Here is a 25,823-nt window from a genome sequence, read left to right on the forward strand (position 1 = left end):
TTTAGAGTCATTTGGATCAGTGTCAAATCTTGCATCGATGTAACCCTTTACGACGAACTCTTTGTCACCTCCATAACCGAGAAACATATCCTTATTCCACTAAGGATAATTTTGACCATTGTCCAGTGATCCATTGTACCCTCTTGCCAAACTCATGGTGAGGTACACAATAGGTCTGGTACACAACATAGCATACTTTATAGAACCTATGACTGAGGCATAGGGAATGACTTTCATTCTCTTCCTATTTTCTGCCATGGTCGGGTTTTAAGTCTTACTCAACTTCACACCTTGCAACACAGGCAAGAACTCCTTCTTTGACTGTTCCATTTTGAACTACTTCAAAATCCTGTCAAGGTATGTACTCATTGAAAAATCTTATCAACCGTCTTGATCTATCTCTATAGATCTTGATGCTCAATGTGTAAGCAGCTTCACCGAGATCTTTCTTTGAAAAACTCCTTTCAAACACTCCTTTATGGATTCCAGAGAATTCTACATCATTTCCGATCAACAATTTGTCACTCACATATACTTATTAGAAAGGTTGTAGTGCTCCCACTCACTTTCTTGTAAATACAGGCTTCATCACAAGTCTGTATAAAACTATATGCTTTGATCACACTATCAAAGCGTATATTCCAACTCCGAAAGGCTTGCACCAGTCCATAAATGGATCGCTGGAGCTTGCACACTTTGTTAGCACCTTTAGGATTGACAAAACCTTCTGGTTGCATCATATTCAACTCTTCTTTAGGAAATCCATTAAGGAATGCATTTTTGACATCCATTTTCCAGATTTCATAAAATGTGGCAATTGCTAACATGATTCGGATAGACTTAAGCATCGCTATGAGTGAGAAAATCTCATTGTAGTCAACACCTTGAACTTGTCAAAAATCTTTTGCGACAAGTCAAGCTTTGTAGATAGTAACACTACCATCAGCGTCCATCTTCCTCTTGAAGATCCATTTATTCTCTATGACCTGCCGATCATCGGGCAAGACAACCAAAGTCCACACTTTGTTCTCATACATGGATCCCATCTCAGATTTTATGGCATCAAGCCATTCCGCAGAATCTGGGCTCATCATCACTTCCTCATAGTTCGTAGGTTCATCTAGGTCTAGTAACATGACCTCCAGAACAGGATTACCGTACCACTCTGGTGTGGATCGTACTCTAGTTGACCTACGAGGTTCGGTAGTAACTTGATCTGAAGTTTCATGATCATCATCATCAACTTCCTCACTAATTGGTGTAGGCATCACTAGAACTAATTTATGTGATGAACATTTTCCAATTTGGGAGAAGGTACAATTACCTCATCAAGTTCTACTTTCCTCCCACTCACTTCTTTCAAGAGAAACTCCTTCTCTAGAAAGGATCCATTCTTAGCAATGAATATCTTGCCTTCGGATCTGTGATAGAAGGTGTACCCAACAGTTTCCTTTGGGTATCCTATGAAGACGCATTCTTTGATTTGGGTTCGAGCTTATGAGGTTGAAGCTTTTTCACATAAGCATCACAGCCCCAAACTTTAAGAAACGACAACTTAGGTTTCTTGCCAAACCATAGTTCATGCGGCGTCGTCTCAAGGGATTTAGATGGTGCCCTATTTAACGTGAATGCAGTTGTCTCTAATGTATAACCCCAAAACAATAGTGGTAAATCAGTATGAGACATCATAGATCGCACCATATCTAATAAAGTATGGTTACGATGTTCGGACACACCATTATGATGTGGTGTTCCAGGTGGCGTGAGTTGCGAAACTATTCCACACTATTTCAAATGAAGACCAAACTCGTAACTCAAATATTCGCTTCCACGATCAAATCATAGAAACTTTATTCTCTTGTTACGATGATTTCCCACTTCACTCTGAAAATTCTTTGAACTTTTTCAAATGTTTCAGACTTATGTTTCATTAAGTAGATATACCCATATCTGCTCAAATCATTTGTGAAGGTCACAAAATAATGATACCCGCCGCGAGCCTCAACACTCATTGTGTAACACCCGCGATGCGGCTATATCTCCCACGTGTCGGAGCATGACTTAGAGGCATAACCGCACAGTAGGCATGTCGCAAGAGGGGTAATCTTTACACATCCCATGTACTGAAATGAAAGGGATAAAGAGTTGGCTTACAATCGCCACTTCACACAATACATAAATATAGCATTACATCATCCAGAATACAATCAAGGTCCGACTATAGAACCAAAATAAAAGAAGAAAACCCCAATTGCTAGATCCCCGATCGTCCCAACTGGGCTCCACTACTGATCAACTGAAAACGAAACAACACAACGAACACAATCTTCATCGAGCTCCCACTTGAGCTGGGTTGCGTCACCTGCACTGGTATCATCGGCACCTGCAACTGTTTGGAAGTATCTGTGAGCCACGAGGACTCAACAATCTCACACCCGCGAGCTCAAGACTATTTAAGCTTATGGGTAGGAAAGGGGTAATGAGGTGGAGCTGCAGCAAGCACTAAGCATATATGGTGGCTAACATACGCAAATAAGAGCGAGAAGAGAAGCAATGCACGGGCGTGAACTAGATGTGATCAAGAAGTGATCCTGAAACTACTTACGTTCAAGCATAACACAAGAACCGTGTTCACTTCCCGGATTCCGCCGAAAAGAGACCATCACGGCTACACACGCGGTTGATGCATTTTAATTAAGTTAAGTGTCAAGTTCTCTACAACCGGATATTAACAAATTCCCATATTCCCATAACCGCGGGCACGACTTTCGAAAGTTCAAACCCTGCAGGGGTGTCCAAACTTAGCCCATCACAAGCTCTCATGGTCAACGAAGGACATTCCTTCTTCCAGGAAGACCCGATTAGACTCGGAATCCCGGTTACAAGACCATTCGACAATGGTAAAACAAGACCAGCAAAACCGCCCGATGCGCCGACATCTCGATAGGAGCTGCACATATCTCGTTCTCAGGGCAACACCGGATGAGACATCCTACGAGTAAAACCAAACCTCAAGTTTCCCCGAGGTGGCCCCGCAGTCTACTCGGTTCGGACCAACACTTAGACAAGCACTGGCCCGGGGGGGGCTAAAATAAAGATGACCCTCGGGAGAGCGACTCCCAAGGGAAAAGTAGTAGGTGGTGAGGCAAATGGTAAAACCAAGGTTGGGCCTTGCTGGTGGAGTTTTATTCAAAGCGAACTGTCAAGGGGTTCCCATAACACCCAACCGTGTAAGGAACGCAAAATCAAGGAACATAACACCGGTATGACGGAAACTAGGGCGGCAAGAGTGGAACAAAACACCAGGCATAAGGCCGAGCCTTCCACCCTTTACCAAGTATATAGATGCATTAAAGTAAATAACAGATAATAATGATATCCCAACAATAACCATGTTCCAACATGGAACAAACTTCAACTTCACCCGCAACTAGCAACGCTATAAGAGGGGCTGAGCAAAAGCGGTAACATAGCCAAACAACGGTTTGCTAGGAAAGGTGGGTTAGAGGCTTGACATGGCAATATGGGAGGCATGATATAGCAAGTGGTAGGTATCGCAGCATAGCAAAAGAGCAAGCAACTAGCAAGCAAAGATAGAAGTGATTTCGAGGGTATGGTCATCAATCCTGCAAGGAAGAAGAACGAGTCCATGAAGAAGACAAATGGACGTAGTCGAACGGATCCTCACAAATGCGACGTTATCGGAACTAACCCGAAGAAGCAATACCGGAAAGAAGCAAACAACATGGTAAACAACCATCACATAAACATGGCATGATACACAACCAAGTATGATGCATGTCCGGTTTTAAATATGCATGGCATGGCAAAGTGCACAAACAAAACTACAAGTTAAGTGGAGCTCAATATGCAACGAGTTGCATATTGACGAGACACCACATCAATTATTTAGTTCACTCCCAGTTAGGTACTCCAATATTAAATGTTGGTTAACATGGCAAGAGGTGAAGCATAACAAAACTATACTATATAAACAATTTAAATGGGGTCGTATATAACAAACAACAAATCCGATAAATCCCCATATGCATTTAGCAAATTAACGCAAACAACAATTTAAACATTCTTGATGTTGTTATCATGATGCGGATGACATGTGCAAGTTTTATGCAAGTTTATGAAAATGTTGAAAAGAGCATGTTATGAAGCATTTGTCCTCGTGGAGGAAACGAAAGGGGTGCCACAGCGACGAAACAGAAATGATGCCGCGGCAACATTCCGATGATCCGGTAGCTTACGGGGATACCAGTGCAAAAGGAAGTGGGTGTGAGTGTGTCATGCAAGGAGATGGGGTGCTCCCAGATACCGGGTGTCCCACATGACGGTGACAAGGCAAAAGAGGGGCTTCGTGCAACGAACAACTCTGACACGGAGCAAACACGAGCATTTCATACAGCATATGCATTCGTTCCACGGGTCATCGTCTCGGCGGTTATACCTTCGAAGGGTGCATACTCGGAGCGGTCCGGGTTCGGTGCAAAGTAGAGGAAGAAGACGTTCTCGGGACGTTCATATTGGAGGTAGTCGTTCATGTTCGGGAAGCGGTCGAGGTAAAGGTCTTCGACAACGGTCATCGTACACGCTCCGAGGTCGTCGGTAGAGGTTCTCGCAATCTCGGCGACGGCAGTGGTACACGTTTTCGAAGGCGTTCGAGTCATCGGTAGAGGAACTTGACGGACTTGAATCTCTTCGAGGTTGTCGTGGTACTTGGGGTCTTCGGACTTGCCGGTCTCGTCCTTGTGACGGTAGTCAAACTTGAAGTTTTTGGTTCATAGGTCTTCGGCGACGGTAGTTGTTCACGGCGCTTGTGAACCGCGGTTCTTCGGCAACGATAGTCGTACACGTACGTAGATGTTCGTGGTCATCACCGTTCGTAGTCAATGTAGTTGAACTTGACAGTCGTCGACGCCGTCGTACTTGGTATCCTGGCGCCCTCTCGGCCTTGACATAGACGAAACGGAACACGATGATTGGTACTCGATGTCCAGCGACAGCAACATAGGAGACTTGGGCGATGCTGGGCATCAAGAAGAGGAGCGTGCTCGCTCGGGCATGGAGCTGGACACGGACAACGCGCGGGGTGATCGAGCAGGCAGCAGCGCTGCTCATCCTCCTCGGTTGAGGCCGAGGCGTAATGAGGCATGGCGGGCAGACTTGGCGTGGAGCAAGGAGGACCTGCAGGGACGCGGTCGAGGAGGAGGCCGGCGTCATGGAGGAGGGCGGCACAACAAGGAGCCACTCGGGGCAGAGGAAGGCAACGATGCAGGCGGCTGGAGATGGTGGTGGAGCTCTTTGCCCGTCCGACAGGTCACCGGTGGCGCTGTAGCGAAGCAAGGTCGAGGAGGAGGCCAGGTCGGGGACGAAACTGGACACCGGCATGGACCCCGAGGTGTCGCCGGACCTAGAGGTTGAGGCGACCGGTGGCGGAGCTTGGGGCGGCGTGCCATGGAGGTTCGGGCACGGCTGCGGGAGGTGGGAGGCGGGGCACTTGGGGCGCGGTGCGGCTGGACGGAGCCGGGGACGAGGCGCATGAGAGGAGAGGCGCTCGGGCCAGGCGCGGGTGCGAGGGCTGCTGCAGGAGGTGCTCAGGATCGAGAGGGAGAGAGTGAGATGGGGATCGAGAAGTGAAAGTGCGTTATATCGACTAGAGGGGGGTGAATAGGCGATTTTTATGAAATTCTTCACTGAGGAATTTGCCGGTGAGGAAATTCCTTAGCGAAGAACTACTAGCAGCGGAATAAGTACTCAAAGGTAAACATAACAGAATACAAGCATAGTCATCATGATGAAATGAAGACAGGCACAGAGTACAGGAAGCGTAATCACAGGATAACACAGGATGAAGACAAACAGACTGAAGAAATTGAACTGAGGAAATTGAGAAAGTCTTCAGTTAAAGTCTTCAAACATAGATATGAACAAACATACATCACATTTATGAGGAAATGAAAGAGTTGAGGAAATAGAACCAGTAAGCTTGGTGAAGACAATGATTTGGTAGACCAGTTCCAACTGCTGTCTCAGTTGTACGTCTGGTTGGAGCGGTTGAGTATTTAAACTCGAGGACACACAGTCCCGGACACCCAGTCAAGGACACTTAGTCCAAGACACCCAGTCCTCACTGTATTCTCCTTGAACTAAGGTCACACAGACCTCGTCCAATCACTCGTGGTAAGTCTTTAGGCGACTTCCAAACCTTCACAAACTTGGTCACCCGGCGATCCACAATTCCTCTTGGATGCTCTAGACCATGACGCCTAACCATCTGGAAGAAGCATAGTCTTCAAAGGTAACAAGCGTCGGATCCACTCAGGATCAATCTCTTCAGTGATGCTCAATCACTTGGGGTTTGTAGGTGTTTGGGTTTTGGGTTTTTGGTTTTTCCTCACTTGATGATTTTCGCTCAAAGTCCTCGGAGGATGGGTTGCTCTCAAATGACAAGTGTCAGCTTCTCTTGGAGCAGCCAACCAGCTAGTGGTTGTGGGGGCAGCTATTTATAGCCTAGGGAGCAGCCCTACATGATAAGACATAAATGCCCTTCAATGATATGACCGTTAGGTGGATAGATATTTTGGAACAGCTGGCACATAGCACAGCAACGGGCGGAATTTCGAGTAGCAAAATCCTCAGGGCTATCATGTTCCTCACTGTGTAGGCAATCCGCACAGGCGAATTCCTAACTCCTCAGTCAGGACAAATTCCTCAGAGACCAGAAGAACTTCGCCTCTGTCACTGAAGAAATTGACTGAACTGTATGAGATTTCCAATGGCTTCACTCGAAGGGATTGGTAGGTGTAGGATTTTGAGTTGAGCATCACATGGAAATTTTTCCTTAGTATTTCCTCGACCCCCTTTAACAGTACGGTGTTTCCTATGACTCAAGAAAGAGAAAAACAAAACTATGAAAATGAAAGTCTTCAAGCTTCATATTCCTCGCATGAATATCAAGTCTTCACGGACACACCAATTTCTTCACTTTCAAAGTCTTCATGAAGGTCTTCAGAAATACCAAAATCTTCAGTCGAAGATATTCATTTTTAGGGGTCGACTTTTCCTGTAAATATCAAACTCCTCATAGACTTATAGACATGTGTACACTCACACACGCATTAGTCCCTTAACCTATAAGTCTTCAATACACCAAAATCACTAAGGGGCACTAGATGCACTTACAATCTCCCCCTTTTTGGTGATTGATGACAATATAGGTTAAGTTTTCAACGGGGATAAACATATGAAGTGTAAATACTGATATTGAGGAATTTGATTGCAAGATATAGAAGAACTCCCCCTGAAGATGTGCATAGTGAGGAATTTGCTTTTGAAGCAATGCACACTTGAAGAGTTGAATCATGGAGATCTCCCCCTATATCTTGTAATTCATACACGCATTTAACATATAATATGAAGAATTTGAAATGCATGATGAAATATGGTGCCTGATGAAATTCAGCATGCGTGCAATAATATTAACGAGGAATAAGCATGCAGAAAAGAGTATCAGAGCATAGTGCATCAAAACTATCAGAGCACCATCAAGTTTAAGATTACAACTCGATCCAATAAAGTTTCAGAAGAACGAGAGTTGTAACTTAGCAAAAAAAATGTTGTATATGGGCGATAAAATAGACCCGCTTGAAGACTAACTCAAATTTCTCCCCCTTTGTCATCAAATGACCAAAAGGATCGAAACTGAGAACTAACGCCCCTGAAGATAATCAAGTTGATGAAGGAGCGCCAGCGTTGTTGGGGTCGTTGGTTGATGTAGGGCCTGCCGCAGTGTCATCTAAATCTTCATGTTCATCAGTGTCGCGCGATGAAGAATATGAGCTGGCCACCAGAGAAGGAACCTTGACCTTCTTGAATTTCTTCGGTGGAGGTGCAGACCAGTCAAAATCTTCATTAAGACCCATGTTCTTCAGATCTTCTTCACCATACAGATGTGACAGGATTGCCCAGGTGCGACCGAAGACTTGATGGAGGTAGTAGTGGTTTTTCTTCACTGCATTGTGTGTGGCAGTCATGTTGTGAAGAAGTGAACCAAACTGATGCTTAACCCATTTGTGATTTCGATCCACCTTCTGGTGAAGACTAAGCAGAAGTTCACGGTCTGTCATCACGCGCGGAGCAGTGGCTTGAGGAGTGGACTTGGGAGCATTGACAGAGTCATGTGTGGCAGAGTCATCATTGGTGGAATAAGATGCAGCTTTGCGAAACTGACCATCCAATGGACGAATGCCTTCATCAATTACAGCTGGTGCCTTGCCCTTTTCATCAACTGAGGAATATGTCTGCTTGAGGACTTCAATTGGGGGCAAGTAGCTGAGATGATTTTGGAAATCAGCTTTGTAGTTGAGTGAAGACCTGGTCCTGAGGAATCTCATGATCCAAGGTGCATAAGGCTTCAGCTCAAACGGAGATAGTGCAACATTTGCCATAGTCCTCATGAAGAAATCGTGATAGTTGGCAGGAATGCCATGAACGATGTTGAATACCAGATTCTTCATGATGCCAACAATTTCCTCATCAGATGAGTCATGGCCTTTGATAGGACTGATTGTCCTCGTAAGAATACGATAGACAGTTCTGGGCACGTACAACAATTCCTTCACGAGGAATTTTGTTCATGGTGCCTGACCTGGTTTCAAAGGCTTCATCAGCACTTGCATGTAATGATGTGTGAGGTCAGGTTCACTATAGATGCGGCGAGCTTCTTCAAGGGGAGGACTGAGTGGTAGAGCACGAAGCAATTTAGAGGCTGGTGCAGTGTAGTGAGTGTTTTCAGACATCCAGTCTAGCACCCATGAATTCACATCTTCAGGATTTCCGGTGATGTGCAGCGTTGCATAGAATTGAAGAATCGGTTCTTCATTCCAATCGCAGATGTCAGAGCAAAAATTGAGCAGTCCAGCATCGTGAAGAACACTGAGGACTGGTGCGAAGCATGGCAGAGATTCCATATCCACGTGAGGAATATGCTCATGGTAGAAAATCTTCTCCTTGTTGAACAGCACTGAGGAATAGAAATTGGCTTGACTAGCAGTCCAGAAATGCCTCTTCCTAATGCGAGCAGAGTCATATGGGTTATAATCTTCGAAGAATACGTGCTCGCCGAAGAAATCATCAGCCTTGAACTTTTGCTTGCGTGAGAATGGATCCTTTGGCTTTGGCAGAGGAGTGTCAGTGAGTTGCATCACGACCTCAAGAATCTGAATTGCAGGTTCTTCGGGCTGAGGAATTTCTGGTTCTTCCTCAGTGACAGTCTGCGTAGTTGGTTGTTCAGCAGCAGCAGTTTCTTCAGCGCTAGTGGCTGGAATTTCCTCATGGATAGATGCAGTGGGATGAGTTTCTTCAGAGCCCATGTGAACAGTTTGTGTGGGGGGCTGAGGAATTTGCTGTAGAGGGGTGAACATTGGAGAGTTTGGATGCTGACTTTTCCAGAATTCATCACTGATTACGGGTGTGGAGCAGCCAATGTCCACATCTTCATCTTCCATTTCTTCAATGCCAGCCTCTTCAGCTGTGAACTGAGGCATAGGCGAGGAGATGATAGGTGTTGAAGGGATCGCATCCACTTCAATTTCTTCACCCAACGGTTCAGACGAAGCAGTAGAAGGAGTTTCTTCATCAGATCCGCTGGGGATCACATATTCTTCATCAAAAGGAACAAGGTCCTTTGATGGCCTGGTTGAGATGGGAACAACATCAATCGGATGTGCAAATGAGCTTGTCATAGGCTTCATTTTCTTCGGAGCTGAAGAATCTGAAGCAGCTGATGCTTTCCTTTTCTTCACTGTAGCACGCTCTGCAGCCTTGGTCTTCTTCACATATGATGCAGATGGAAGGATTGCAGTTGAAGTTGGTGCAGGAGCAGCTGAGGAATCTGGTTGGTTTTCTTCAGTCACAACTGATGCAGTTGCCCTGAGTTCTTTAGTTTCTTCAGGCACACCACTAGTGGGTGCCCTGGAAATTTCTTCAGTGGCTGGAATGCAGTCATCAGCCCTGGAACTCACATTTTCTTCAGCAACCTGATTGTCATCAGCGGTGCTGGCATGTTCTTCAGTCGGCTGAGCAGATGCTTCAGCCTGAGGAATTTCCTGTTGCGTTGGGGCAACAACATTTGAAGTGAACTGTTCAGTTATCTTTACAAATCTAACTTTGGCTCCTTGCCAATCAACATAGTAGGCTTGGAAGTCATCGCTGAGGGTTTTGATTTCAGATTGGATTTTTACAAGTTCATCAGTGGTCATAGTGACAACGTTGTTCTTCAGGTACTTCTCCTTTCTGTACTGGGCCTTCATGATCTGTCTGGCCTGATCATATTTCCATTTATCCTCTTGGATGAAATGAGTCAGCATGTGATTTTGACCAGGCGTCAGCTTGAAGTCAGGCATAGGAGTATTTGGGTCCTTGTGCCAGAGATCAATGTAGTCGAGGATCAACTTGGGATCCAAAAGCAGTGGCACAAGTGTGCCTTTGGCTCTAGCGGCCCTAACTTGTCTGTCTCTGATGATTTCTGCAAGTTCATCATCATCAGCTTCATCTTCTTCAGATGGCACTTGGAAAGCGACTTGCTTCTTTTGAGGACTTGGCCGAGGACCTCGTCCAGCAGTTGCCTTGGTCTTCATCAGAGTGGGGCCAGATGAAGAATTTGGTGCAGCTGAGGAGCTTGCTGAGACACCAGAGGCAATGGAGATGCCTGTAGTCCTTTGACAGAGGCCTCAGTAGAGGTAGCAGCAGCCACAACAGAGTCTTCATTGAATTTCCTCACTGCTTCTCTGGCTTGCTTGGCCAACTTGCCTTGGCGCTTGGCCCATTCATCAAGATAGTCCTCACCACGCTTAAGGCTAGTGGGATCTGCTACTTGGCCAGGTGCCAATGGAGCTCTTGGGCATGGAGGATTGAGTGCGAATTTCTCATGTACTTAGGAGTGACATATCTGTACTCCCTCCATTCTCTTACCCATCTCCTCTCCATCCTCTGTTTGCGCGCTTTGCGCTCATTCTTGGTTTCCTCAGTAGGTGTGCAGTACCCAGCATATATGTCATCAGGGATCTCAAACGCTGTATTTACCTCACGCCTCTTTCCTCCCTTCTGTGGCCTTTTACCATCAGCCATTTTCTTCAGTTGAGGAATTTGAACAATCGAATTCTCTGAAGAAGTATGCAACTTTTCTTCGAGGAACGCTGCAAATGAGTTAAGTTGATGAGAACCTAGTGATTCAACAGCTGACATGTGTACCTTTGAATAGAGTATAGTTGCGAGGAATTTGGAGAGGTCATATGCGTTCTCAGAAGGTTTTTCAAAAAGAACAAGTTTGAGGAATTTGACCAGATGAGTCTTGAAGATTTTCACTAAGCGTTTTTTTGTCTTAGGTTCCAGAGTTGTATAGATCGAGGATCCACACAATTGAGGAATCTTGAAGAAAAATGATGCTTAGAGAAACGAATCAAGAACAGATGACATGTGGGGTGTTTATTGTGTGAAGATTGAAGAATAAAACACCTTTGAAGATTTTATAGAGAAACTTCGAATCAAAGAGGGCAGTAAAAGTAACTTTTAATTACCCTGAATGAAGAACACGACGAACAGTGAGGTGAAACAGTGGAGTTCGTCGGTGTAGATCTTCCACGCCCTAACTTGGCGGAGGAAGACATCTATGGCGGCAGCGGAGGTGAAGATTTCCGTGGTCGGCGCAAGTACGACGACGACAAGGTCGAGGCAGTGAAGCTCTTCCTCACCGGTGATGATGGAGTAGCGGTGGCGCTAGGGTTTGGGAAGCTCGAGTGGGAGAGAGAGATCGAGCGGAGTAAAGGAAGTGAGGAAGGGATGAGGGGGTATTTATAGTAGCAGTGAAAAACTGTTCGCCCGAAGATTTGGGACGAACATGCCCCTGACCCTTTTCCTTCGCATGACATGTGTCACCCACGTACTGTGTAGTGGAGATCGTGTAAGATCGTGGGTGAATTAAAAAATTTATTGTGGGATGCGGAATGATTTGAGCGGCAAAGCCGAAAATTTGGATAAGATTAGTTTTAAAGTTCCGTTCTCAATTTCTTCAGCTGACAAGGACACAGTGAGGATTTTGAACGAGTTTCAAATAGAACGCACATGAAGAATTTGTGAACAGATTGGGTTGAGTATAGCATAGAGGGGAAGGGTCCGATCACATTCACTTAGCAGAAAACCAACTTGAAGAAATAGCAATAAGTGAATGCTGTAGAGGACATAAACTCATATATATATAGCCAATGAAGAAAAACAACGGAACCAGTGAAGACTATGCAAAGTTGAAGAATATGAATAATTTGAGGAATTTCAACTTTTGGTGGTGGCGTGACCCACCGTATAAGAATGATGATTTCAGACACCGCGTACAATTATCGTAGGGTTCTGAGAATCGAATTCTTCATTAATTTCTTCACACTAAGAGTGTTATTCTTCATTGATTGAAGTAAAACGTTTCTTCATGTGTTGCACATCTAAGTCATCAATTTTGCATAAGTGTTAGGATGAGTGTCCTTTTCAAAGAACATTCGAAGATTCTAGGATATTTAGCTCACACCGCAACTGGCTAAATCTCTTCTCATCCAAGGGCTTTGTGAAGATATCGGCTAGCTGTTCTTCAGTCTTCACATGATCAATAGAAATGTCGCCCTTCAACACATGATCATGAAGAAAATGATGACGAATCTGAATGTGCTTTGTCTTCGAGTGCTGAACTGGGTTGTGAGCAATCTTGATGGCACTCTCATTATCACATAAGAGAGGCACATTCTTCATGTTGACGCCGTAGTCCTTGAGAGTTTGCTTCATCCATAGCAATTGGGCACAGCAAGAACCAGCGGCAATGTACTCAGCTTCAGCAGTAGATAGTGATACGCAGTTCTGTTTCTTCGAGGACCAACAGACCAAAGATCGTCTGAGGAAATGACATGTACCAGATGTTGACTTGCGATCCACACGATCACCAGCATAGTCAGAGTCAGAATATCCAACAAGATCAAAAGCCGAGCCCTTGGGGTACCATAATTCAAGTGTTGGTGTGTGAGCTAGATATCGAAGAATATGCTTCACAGCCTTATGGTGTGATTCCTTCGGTGCAGCTTGAAATCGGGCACACATGCAAACACTAAGCATTATATCTGGCCTAGATGCACATAAGTATAATAAGGAACCTATCATGGAGCGGTATACCTTATGATCGAAGTCAATACCATTTTCATCAGTGCACAGATGGCCATTTGTGGGCATAGGAATTTTGACGCCTTTGCAATCTTGCATGTCGAACTTCCTCACTACATCCTTGAGGTATTTCTCCTGAGATATGAATATGCCATTGTGTTGTTGACGAATTTGAAGACCCAAGAAGAATTTCAACTCTCCCATACTAGACATTTGATATTCTTCACTCATCATATAGGCAAGTTCATCACTATAGCGTTGGTCAGTACAGCCAAAGATAATATCATCAACATATACTTGGCACACAAACAATTCACCATCATAAAATTTAGTGAAAAGAGTAGGGTCGAGTGAACCGGGTTTGAAGCCTTTCTTCATGAAGAGTTCCTTCAAAGTATCATACCAAGCCCGTGGGGCCTTCTTGAGGCCATAGAGGGTCTTGTTGAGTCTGAAGACTTTGTCGGGATTCTTTGGATCTTCAAAACCTGGGGGTTGAGCAACATATACTTCTTCCTCAAGCTTACCATTGAGGAATGCACTTTTCACATCCATTTGATATAGAGTGATATCATGATGGTTAGCATAAGCAAGTAATATGTGAATAGCCTCAAGTCTAGCAACAGGTGCAAAAGTTTCATCGAAATCAATTCCTTCAACCTGTGTGTAGCCTTGAGCTACAAGCCGTGCCTTATTCCTCACAACAAGGCCATTTTCATCTTGCTTGTTGCGGTAGATCCACTTTGTGCCAATGATATTGTGCTTGAGAGGATCTGGACGTTTGACCAGTTCCCAGACATTGTTGAGCTCGAACTGATGTAATTCTTCTTGCATGGCCTGAATCCACTCAGGCTCCAGAAATGCTTCATCTAAGTGGGCTCTGTAATAGAGAAAAAAGCATACTGCCCACAAAAGTTAGACAAATGTGAAGCTTTTGAGCGTGTGAGAGGACCTGGCGCTTTGATGTCATTGATGATCTTTTCAACTTGCACTTCTTTTGCAATGCGAGGATGAGCTGGTTGTCGTTGAAGAGTTTGATCAGCATTTTCTTCAGCACCATTTTCTTCAGGTGCATTAGCTCGATGTTCTTCATGTTCTGGAATGAATTCTTCAGCAGATTCTTTAGTAGGAATGACATCCTCAGTAGCCTTGAACTTGATAGTTTCCTCAGGTGCTGGTTCATCTATCACAGTAGGTAGGTGCTCTCTTTGCGAGCCATTAGTTTCATCGAACCGCACATCTATAGTTTCAACAACTTTGTGAAGAACGTTGTTGAAGACTCTGTAGGTGTGCGAGTCCTTTCCATAACCAAGCATAAAACCTTCATGTGCTTTCGGTGCAAATTTTGAGTTATGATGAGGATCTCTAATCCAACATTTAGCATCGAAGACTTTGAAATAACTTACATTGGGTTTCTTATCAGTGAGGAGTTCATAGGCAGTCTTTTTGAAGAATTTGTGAAGATATACTCTGTTGATGATGTGGCACGCGGTATCAATTGCCTCAGTCCAGAAACGACGAGGCGTTTTGTATTCATCAAGCATAGTGCGAGCCATCTCAGCAAGAGTCCTGTTCTTGCGCTCCACGACGCCGTTCTGCTAAGGGGTGTAAGGAGCAGATAACTCATGAGTAATACCAAGTTCATCAAGATAGTCATCGAGACCAGAATTCTTGAACTCAGTGCCATTGTCACTTCTGATGTGCTTGATCTTCACACCAAAGTTGGTTGAAGCCCTCGAGGAAAATCGTTTGAAGACTTCCTGCACTTCATGTTTGTAAGTAACAAGGTGTACCCATGTGTAACGAGAATAATCATCAACAATAACAAAGCCATATTGAGATGCTTCATTTGAGATAGAAGAATAATGATTAGGACCAAAGAGATCCATGTGAAGCAATTCAAATGGGCGAGTGGTGGTCATGATAGTCTTCGCTGGATGCTTGGCCTTGGTCATCTTCCCAGCTTCACAGGCTCCGCATAGGTGATCCTTGATAAATTTGACATTCTCGATGCCAATGACATGCTTCTTCTTTGCAAGCGTGTGCAAATTCCTCATGCCTGCATGACCAAGTCGTCGATGCCAGAGCCAGCCTTCTGAAGCTTTTGCAAGTAAGCACACGGCTGGTTGTGGTCCTGTAGAGAAGTCAACAATATACAGGTCTCCTCTCCTAAAGCCTTTGAAGACTTTGGAATTGTCAGCTTCCATAACCACAACACAACGGTACTTGCCAAAGACAACAACCATATCAAGATCACAAAGCATTGAGACAGACATAAGGTTGTATCCTAAGGACTCAACAAGCATGACTTTTTCCATGTGTCGATCCTTTGTAATCGCAACCTTACCTAGACCCAATACCTGACTTTTGCCTTTGTCAGCAAAGATGATATGCTTCAGATGTGACGGTGATAATGGAGCATCCATCAATAGATTCTTGTCACCAGTCATGTGGTTTGTACATCCACTATCGAGGACCCACTCAGTGGCTATGGGTTGATCATCCTGCAGATGAATTAGTGCAGCTTACAAACTCATATACTTCACCAGTGAAGAATATGACATCAATTCATCAGATCAATTTCATCAAGTAAAAGAACTGATAAAGCAATATGAGGACGTGAGAAATGAAAGTTCATTTCTTCATGATTAGCTTGCGTCCTTTCAGGCATGCTTAGGTCTCCAGCAAATTCTTCAGACGATTACGTGCGTCTGGAGACCTGACCCTGCAGAAGAGATTAGTTCTTTTTCTTCACCACCCACATCTGAAGGGGCGGCAAAGAGTTCATCATTCTGCGAGCTCCATACGAGAAGGATGGCATAGAAGCCAGTCCATTTCGTTTCACATAAGAGGGGTTAGAGTAAGCATAAGAGTAAGAAGAGAAATTCTTCGAGGACTTATGGACATAATGATTTGAAGAATAATGCACATAGCCATAATCCTTAGATCTTCCCTGCGAAACAGACGGGTTAGCACGATGATGTTCATATGAGGACTTTGATCCATATGAAGAATTTGGTCAATATGAAGAATTTGATTTGGGGTTCCTATTCTTCACAGGTGGCGTCATGATGACATTCACCTGAAGATTTTCAAGGCATCTTTTGGGAACCCAGATTTTCTTCACAGGGGAGCCGTTCCTGTAGTTAGTGCCAACATATCTAGCAAATACTTCACCATTCTGATTTTTGAATAGCTTATAGTTGGAGTCAATTGACTCATCATCAGAATGAGGAGATTCACATGCAAATCCAGATAAGTTAGATGGATCAACTGGAGGTCCCTTTGCAGCAACCCATGTAGTTTTGGGGTACTTCTCAGGCTTCCAATATGTACCATCAGCATTGAGTTTCCTCTCAAAGGCGATACCCTCTTTCCTAGGGTTCCTGTTGAGGATTTGCCCTTTAAGCACATCACAAAGAGCCTGATGCCCTTTGAGGCTTTTGTACATGCCTGTCGTGTACAATTCCTTCAGCCCTGCATTGTCAGTGATACTAGCAATGTCCTCAGATGAGGAATTAGTGATAGCAGAGGCATGTGAAGAATTTGAAACATTAGCAGCATTTGAACATTCAGGTGAAGAATTAGCAGATTCATGTTCAATGCACTTCAAGCATGGAGGAACAAATTCTTCCTGAGATGCGCTGATTTGTTGAGCAAGTAATGAATCGCGCTCCTTCTGAAGATCTTCATAACTTACTCTTAGCTTCTCAAGGTCTTGCTTTCTTTGAAGAAATTCATAAGAAAGCTTCTCATGATCCGATAAGAGAGTGTTATGATGACTTTGAAGTTTGTCAAGCTTAGACTGAAGTCTCTGAAGATTTTCAGTCAAAGTTTCAGTGCGATCCATTTCTTCACCCAACATATCATCACTTTTATTTAGCATGTTTTGAACCTTTTCTAGAGCCCTTTGTTGTTTTATAGCAATCTTAGCAAGTTTAGAATAGCTGGGCTTAAGGTTTTCATCAGATTCATTCTCACTTGATTCAGAGGAGGTATATTTGAGTACCTTGGCACCCTTTGCCATGAAGCAATAGGTGGGAGCGTAGTCATCATCCCCTTCATCATCCTTGTTGGTGAGGTCATTTTCCTCAATGTTAAAGATAGACTTGCTGACGAATGCAGTGGCGAGAGCAAGGCTCGCCACTCCGGATTCGGACTCCTCAGATGACTCCTCTTCCTCATTTTCTTCAGATTCAGCCTCACAGTCCATTTCCTTGCCAATGAATGCCCTGGCCTTCTTGGAGCTTCTCTTCTTGTGATATGAAGGCTTTGAGGATTTTGATGATGAGGATTTTGTGGATTTCTTATTTTTCTTTGCATCATCAGAACTGTAATCCTTGTATTTCTTCTTCTTTGATTCCTTTTCCCACTGAGGAAAATCTTGAATGAAATGTCCAGGTTTCTTGCACTTGTGACAGAGCCTCTTCTTGTAGTCACTGGATGAAGAATCATTGCTCCTTGAGGATCTTCCAAGGCGACCACGTCTTGAGAACTTTTGGAACTTCTTCACGAGTAGAGCCAGATCATGGCTCAGTTCTTCAGGATCACCAAGGCTGCTACCAGAGTCTTCATCTTCGGACTCAGATACTGCCTTGGCCTTCAGTGCACGTGTTCTGCCATAGCTTGAACCATAGAGATCTCTCTTTTCAGCAAGTTGGAACTCATGAGTATTTAGCCTCTCGAGAATATCAGCGGGATCAAGTGACTTGTAATCAGCACGTTCTTGTATCATCAATGCCAGAGTGTCAAATGAAGAATCAAGCGATCTCAGCAATTTCTTCACCACCTCATGGTCGGTGATGTCAGTGGCACCAAGTGCTTCAAGCTCATTTGAGATGTCAGTGAGGCGATCGAAGGTTTGTTGAACATTTTCATTGTCGAGTCTTTTGAAGCGGTTGAAGAGATTGCGAAGAACATCAACTCGAGAGTCACGCTGAGTTGAGACTCCTTCATTCACTTTAGACAACCTATCCCAGATAAGCTTCGCTGTTTCCAAAGCACTCACTCTGCCATATTGTCCTTTGCTCAGATGGCCACATATGGTATTCTTCGCTTGAGAGTCAAGTTGCTTGAATCTCTTCACATCAGCAGCATTCAGAGAAGGTGTGATTGAGGAAACACCATTTTCCACAACATACCAGAGATCGTTATCAATTGCTTCAAGATGCATTCGCATCTTATTCTTCCAGTAGGGGTAGTCCGTCCCATCGAAGGTAGGACACCCAGCAAAGACCTTAATCATACCTGCGGTCGACATAACTAAAACTCCATGTGGTTAAACCAAAATCACACAGAACAAGGGATTACCTTGCTCTGATACCAATTGAAAGTGCATTATATCGACTAGAGGGGGGTGAATAGGCGATCTTTATGAAATTCTTCACTGAGGAATTTGCCGGTGAGGAAATTCCTTAGCGAAGAACTACTAGCAGTGGAATAAGTACTCAAAGGTAAACATAACAAAATACAAGCATAGTCATCATGATAAAATGAAGACACGCACAGAGTACAGGAAGCGTAATCACAAGATAACACAGGATGAAGACAAACAGACTGAAGAAATTGAACTGAGGAAATTGAGAAAGTCTTCAGTCAAAGTCTTCAAACACAGATATGAACAAACATATAGCACAGTTATGAGGAAATGAAAGAGTTGAGGAAATAGAACCAGTAAGCTTGGTGAAGACAATGATTTGGTAGACCAGTTCCAACTGCTGTCTCAGTTGTACGTCTGGTTGGAGCGGCTGAGTATTTAAACTCGAGGACACACAGTCCCGGACACCCAGTCAAGGACACTTAGTCCAAGACACCCAGTCCTCACCGTATTCTCCTTGAACTAACGTCACACAGACCTCATCCAATCACTCGTGGTAAGTCTTCTGGCGACTTCCAAACCTTCACAAACTTGGTCACCCGGCGATCCACAATTCCTCTTGGATGCTCTAGACCATGACGCCTAACCATCTGGAAGAAGCACAGTCTTCAAAGGTAACAAGCGTCGGATCCACTCAGGATCAATCTCTTCAGTGATGCTCAATCACTTGGGGTTTGTAGGTGTTTGGGTTTTGGGTTTTTGGTTTTTCCTCACTTGATGATTTTCGCTCAAAGTCCTCGGAGGATGGGTTTCTCTCAAATGACAAGTGTCAGCTTCTCTTGGAGCAGCCAACCAGCTAGTGGTTATGGGGGCAGCTATTTATAGCCTTGGGAGCAGCCCTACATGATAAGACATAAATGCCCTTCAATGATATGACCGTTAGGTGGATAGATATTTTGGAACAGCTGGCACATAGCACAACAACGGGCGGAATTTCGAGTAGCAAAATCCTTAGGGCTATCATGTTCCTCACTGTGTAGGCAATCCGCACAGTCGAATTCCTAACTCCTCAGTCAGGACAAATTCCTCAGAGACCAGAAGAACTTCGTCTCTATCACTGAAGAAATTGACTGAACTGTATGAGATTTCCAATGGCTTCACTCGAAGGGATTGGTAGGTGTAGGATTTTGAGTTGAGCATCACATGGAAATTTTTCCTTAGTATTTCCTCGACCCCCTTTAACAGTACGGTGTTTCCTATGACTCAAGAAAGAGAAAAACAAAACTATGAAAATGAAAGTCTTCAAGCTTCATATTCCTCGCATGAATATCAAGTCTTCACGGACACACCAATTTCTTCACTTTCAAAGTCTTCATGAAGGTCTTCAGAAATACCAAAATCTTCAGTCGAAGATATTCATTTTTAGGGGTCGACTTTTCCTGTAAATATCAAACTCCTCATAGACTTATAGACCTGTGTACACTCACACACGCATTAGTCCCTTAACCTATAAGTCTTCAATACACCAAAATCACTAAGGGGCACTAGATGCACTTACAAGAAGCAGCGCTGCTCTCTCCCTGGTGCGAATCATGAGGCGACGGGAGGAGGAAACGAGAGAGAGAAAGGGATCGAGCAGGGGATGAGGCTAGGGTTCGGGAGGGAGTGGGCCTTGGGCCTAAGTGGCCTGCGGCTACAGGAGGCCCAGATGCAAGGCTGGGCTCTCTCTCTTAACCTCTCTTCTCAAAAGAAAAAAAAGAAAAAAGAAAAAACAGTACATAGATAAGAAAGAAAAGAAAGGGAGGTTAGGGGAAGGAGTTGGGCACGCGGAAAATTTTTCCGGAGCCACAAAAATACGAGGAATTTGACAAAAATGGCCTGAGGAATTTTAGAGGAAGTAAAATCCACACGCGTTGGATTTAACTCGGCAAGTTTGAATTCCGAAACCCATTCAAAAGAACTCCAAATTGGTTGAAATTATAGGATGTGACCCTAGACAATATATGTGATTTATGGGCAGATTTGGAACATTTATGGGTAAAGTAAAATTGCCACTCAATTTTACTAAAAGGCCCCAAAGAAAGAAGGGGAAGTTGAGAAGGATAAAAGGAAATTCGAAGAACTGTGCATATGTGTTGTGGGTGATCCCAAGCCAATGGAATGGTTTAATATAGCTCCCTAATATTAGGAGGATATGTTTTAAATAGAAACCACCATGTGAATTCCCTCGGTTTAAATGGATCAAAGATCCATGCCATTTATTTAGTTGAGTTAAAAAATGACATGATGGCATGATGACATGATGCAATGCACAAATGCAAAGATGAATGCAACAGACAAAACAAATTACGCGACGAAACTCAGAAAACCAAGGAAGGCATCTGAAGCTCTGGTCTTGGGGAGTTACAACACTCCAACACTACAAGAGGATCTCGACCCGAGATCTAAGATGGCACCGGAGAGAAAACGGAAGAGGAAGATAAGAGGTAAAACTAAGTTGCTTCTTTGACAAATGAGTGAAACCAAAGAACCTTGTGAGGTTGAACAAATTGAAAGAAAGAATAGAAATAAGATGAAAAAATTTGAAAACACTCCGTTAGAAAAGAGGAACGAGGAACATTACTTGAACCTTGTAGGTTGAAAGACATAATAAAAGGGTGCTACGGATAAGAAGTACATGGAAGCACTCCGGTTGAAACGAGATGTAGAAGGAATGATAAGGATCAATTACGACAACACTCCGGTTGGAAATGGAAGGTAAAGAATATGAGCTTGGCAAAATGGGAGCACTTGGATGAGAGTCCGGTAAGAAGAGGAATGATAGACACAACACTCCGGTTAAAACAAAATAGAGAAGGAATAAGAATGATATAAATTGGACAACACTCCGACTGTAAATGGAAGGAATAGAACATGATCTTGACAAGATGAGAGGATACTTGAAAAGAGGACACGACACTCCGGTTGAGTGGGTAAGCACGAAAAGAACATGGTCCTCACAATCCGAGATGACGAGTGAAAAGAGCAACATCACAATGCCTCCGGAATGAAAGAATAGAAGTTGGGTCGTTGGAAAGGAAAAAGTTGAGAAGAAAATGACATCTTCTACCACAATAGAATTTGAAAAGCATCCTTAAAAAGAAGGATTGAACGGAGTTGTTGGGAAATCAACAACGAAAAGAACAAGCTTGTTGAGGGCTTATGGAAAATATATCAAGAACTTGAGGTGAAATCCTGCCACAAACGGAAAACAATTGCTTGCTTTAAATCGACGAGGAGATGAAATAAAACTTATATCACTGGGAGGATAAATGAAGAACTTGGTTCATTTATAAGCACCATAAATAGTAACAATCCTTAGGGCAAGCTTTAGGTGAAATATAACCCAAGATAACTCCAACGACGAGATTGATATGATAGAAAAGATGTCATGAATGAATTGAAAATGATGGGTTTAAGATATGTCACTCTTGAAAACTTGTGAAACATGAAACACGAAGGGAAATTGTCAACAATGACATAACACCACCTCAAAAGATGAGATATGAAAGAATTGCACTTTGGAATGCAGGAAGAAGAATACTTGACTCCTCAAAACAAGACATGTGTTAAAAACCATGTTTATTTCAGAGTATATCTTGGAGGATCTTAGCTTCGAGAGAAAACTTGAAGAACAATTTGAAGAATGAAAAAAATCCTTGACGAACCACCATGTTGAGCCTCCATGAAGAATTCCGGTAATAAAGAATGATCAAACGAAAGGAGAGAGAAGTTCAAAACACAAGGTGAAGCCTTGCGATGATTTAGATGGAGCTTCGCGACAAGATAATGCGGAAAAACTTGGAACTCCGGAAAAGAAAGATGAAACAATTTGAAACCGAGAATTTGATGAACCTCCGGAATAAGGAATTAATCACTTGGATGAAACAAGAATAAGAATTACATTATGCTTATCCTTCACCAATTTAAATTGACGACAAGCAACAGATTTGGCATACTACTTATTCTTCTTGAAAAGATTTAAAAGATATAGCCAAACTTGAGGAAGGTCTTCAACGAACCACCGGTAGGATTTGGAAAGAATGTATGAATTAAGGACAGTATAACCGCACCTAATCCCTGCCCTCACAGCGATTTGGATTTTCAGCTGTCCATTTTATTGATCTTGAAGTTCCTGGCCGTCAGATTTAATGTGAAAAGCAATCTGTTTCGCGGTGTGGCTAATCTGGCTCAGCTGTCCTGTGGGCTGCTACTCCACGGGCCAAAACGGACGCATGTGGTGCATTGGGCCATCCGCCAGCCGCCAGGCCATTTCCAGCGCTAAAAGGAGGTCTGCTAGGCTTGCGAGGCGTAGGATCCGGAGCGACAGAGGAGCGGCCGGTGTGCGTCGCTCGACTGGATCCATCGCAGGTGCGGGATCGAGGAAGTCGATGCGTGCGCTGGGATCAGTCGGAGGAGCGGGATTCAGGTCCAGCCGATGCAGTCCAGTACGTGAGCGAGGGTTGGACTGTTGGACCGGCTAGTAGCGCTACCACAACCTCGCCCCATGCTCCGTCGTGGCGCCGCCGCCATAGTAGTCTACGACATCACTAGCACGGTGAGAGAGATCTTCTCTTCTCCTCGGTACTTTGTTTAGCGATCTTCTCTAAATATGTGACGGATGAGTTGATCGCCTGCTTTCTGTTGATGTTAATCTGTTCGATTTTTTCTGTGTGGGCGTCAGGACTCTTACATCCAAGCAACGAAGAGGTGGGTTGACGAGCTTTAAAGACTAGGTATGACTGAACATGTTTCTGTACTTCCATCTTGTCGCACTGCTTCAGTTGGATCCAAAGAACACTCTGCCTTTTGTCGGTGGAAGTCATCTGTATGTCAGTGCTTAGATTTTTATATATGCACATGTCCAAACAGGGAACCCAGGTTTGGTGATGGTGTTAGTGGGCAACAAGGTTGATTTAGAAAACAAGAGGTAGGTTGGCACACAGGTACACACATTTTGCGGACAAAAATTTCAGAACCCCAGTGCTCCATCTTTCAGTCAAACCCATCATCATCTCTATTTTTTCTCTGAATGCGAGCTAATAGGAGGCGCTGGAGATGTCAGCGAAGATGGCGACCTAGCCCAGGCGATACAGCGTACGGCTCTGCGGGATTGGAATGATTCAGGCCTCCGGACCGCACACCAATTCACGTTCATGCCAATCTCGTCTCGTTGTTCGTCTGTTCGTGAGCGAAACTGTTCCGCCAGGAATTGAAGGCAAACAATTACTCTTCAGTTTCTCTTCAGGCATTCATGTTGGATGATGTCTCTCTCTCGCCAGCATTGATTAATGGATGTCTGTCTCTCTGTTTTCCCATCCTTCAGCTGCCGTGTATATATGCTTCCTCCCTAACCTTTTTCAATCCGGCGACAAAACATCCATCAACATGGTGCTCTGCTAGGTTCCCCTATAATCTTCATTTTTCCCCATTCATATAATGATTCCTTCCACCACAAGATTACATTGTGCTAATTTCCTCTCAATCAAAAATTTGTATAGGTGTTGTTCATACTAGCTTATGCTCAATTGATTCAGGCGGATCTTGGAGACTGGATGTCGCATTTTTTATTTCAGGAATTCTCAGCTCATATCTCCAATGGTTTCTAGTGCAGGTAATTACTTCAGGTGCACTGCTAGACCTTATCTTTTACCATCCATTTTTTGTATAGTGTATGACTACTTAGATTACATGTTTCTAAGTTAGGATATTTACTGTTGTTGGACAGATTACTTAGAGTTGTACAAAAAAGCGCAAAAAGTGTTACCATGCTGTTCTAGAAGGGTGTGAAGCCTCAACATCTTCTTATTTTATCCATACATGAGGAAAGCCGAATAATTATGTGGACAATTTCTTTATCCATACATGAGGAAAGCCAAATAATTATGTGGAAAATTTCTTTATCCATAAATGAGGGAAGTTGAATTATTATGTGGACAATTTCTTTATCTATACATTTGGAAAGCCAAATAATTATGTGGACAATTTCTTTATACATACATGAGGAAAGCCAAATAATTATGTCGACATTTTTTCCTTAAATGCATGGTGCAACATGTAAATGAAATCGGTCGGCCCATATTAGATAAAAATAACATGAATGCTTAATTCAGGACCATTGCGTGATGCCACAGCCGAATACAGTTGTCTCTCAGCGAAGAGAATACAAATGCCCTTATAGGTTATCTGGTTACCAAAGATAATGCTTACCTGCTATTCATGTACATAATAATCAACTGAAATTGATTCCTTCTGTATTACCCTTCTGCCTAATCAGCTACGTATCATGGTCGTTCACATCTAACGGCACCTTATTATACAATGGAATGCCTATTGCTTTGATTTCTTTATACGCTAACCATCAACTCTACTTGTGTGTTATTTAATTGGGAGTTGGGCATGGTACTGGAGAATATACAAGGAGAGATTTGATTCCTCAGGTCACAACCAGCACCTCCACCCCTTATAATTTTGTTTTCTAAAAATACTGCTTAACTTCTATTATTCTGCTTACATATGATGTAGCCTTTCAAGCTTTGGTGCCATAGGGTTCACAGTGTGATGCTAAGTATTATGAAAACAAAATGCCCAGTTGCAGTAACCAGCAAGTCACCTCTCTACTACTTATGTCATCTTAGGTTTTGGAGGTTATAAGGAGCTTTCTTTCTTGTTTGATCATACCATGTACTTTGTGTGATGATTGCAATATCTTCTTGTGGATCTTACATAACAAGAAAAGATATCAACTAACAGCTTGGTTCCATGGTTATGTACACTTAGAAATACTTAGTTACCTAGGATCTTCCTGTTTACTCAATGCAAAATTTTATCTTATGGCATCTGAACTATAGTTTTGGTTACTCTATTTTGGCATGGTTTGCACATATTGCTACTCTGCTGTACATGTCGTATGCCATACTAGGGTATTACTACTCTGTATTATCCTAATTTTGGCGCTGGGCTACTTTCCGAGTGTTTGGATCTTCTATAAGATTTAGTTGGTTGAAAGATAGATCTAAATTATGTTGATTCCAAGTAGTAAACCAATTTTCATGCTGTCAAATTTTAACATAATATTATGTCCATCTTTGGGACCCTTCTATGGGAACTCATATTGGTTCATCGAAAAAAGAGACGGGCGCAGCAACGCGCGCCAATCATGATCTAGTTGATATGATAACGAAGGAAGATAAATCTTGAACGAACCACCGTAAGAATTTAAAACGAATGAAGAAAAGATAGCAAAACACCAGGAAGAATTAGG

At 43.4% G+C, this 25,823-nt stretch overlaps 1 long non-coding RNA gene across 2 annotated transcripts; it reads left to right on the forward strand.

Moving 5' to 3' along the window:
- The first annotated feature begins 22,819 nt into the window (after positions 1-22,819).
- Positions 22,820-25,419, forward strand: LOC125554030 (uncharacterized). Of its 2 annotated transcripts, none has more exons than XR_007304297.2 (7): positions 22,820-23,117; positions 23,244-23,295; positions 23,432-23,505; positions 23,606-23,777; positions 23,886-23,962; positions 24,061-24,999; positions 25,085-25,419. It is a non-coding gene; the product is annotated as an uncharacterized LOC125554030 (long non-coding RNA). The 2 variants fall into 2 exon arrangements; XR_007304298.2 differs by having other exon boundaries at positions 23,432-23,489.
- Positions 25,420-25,823: the final 404 nt, after the last annotated feature.

This window comes from Triticum urartu, chromosome 4A (assembly GCF_056163025.1).
Source record: "Triticum urartu cultivar PI428250 chromosome 4A, HENAU_Tu73, whole genome shotgun sequence".
Lineage (NCBI taxonomy): Eukaryota > Viridiplantae > Streptophyta > Magnoliopsida > Poales > Poaceae > Triticum > Triticum urartu.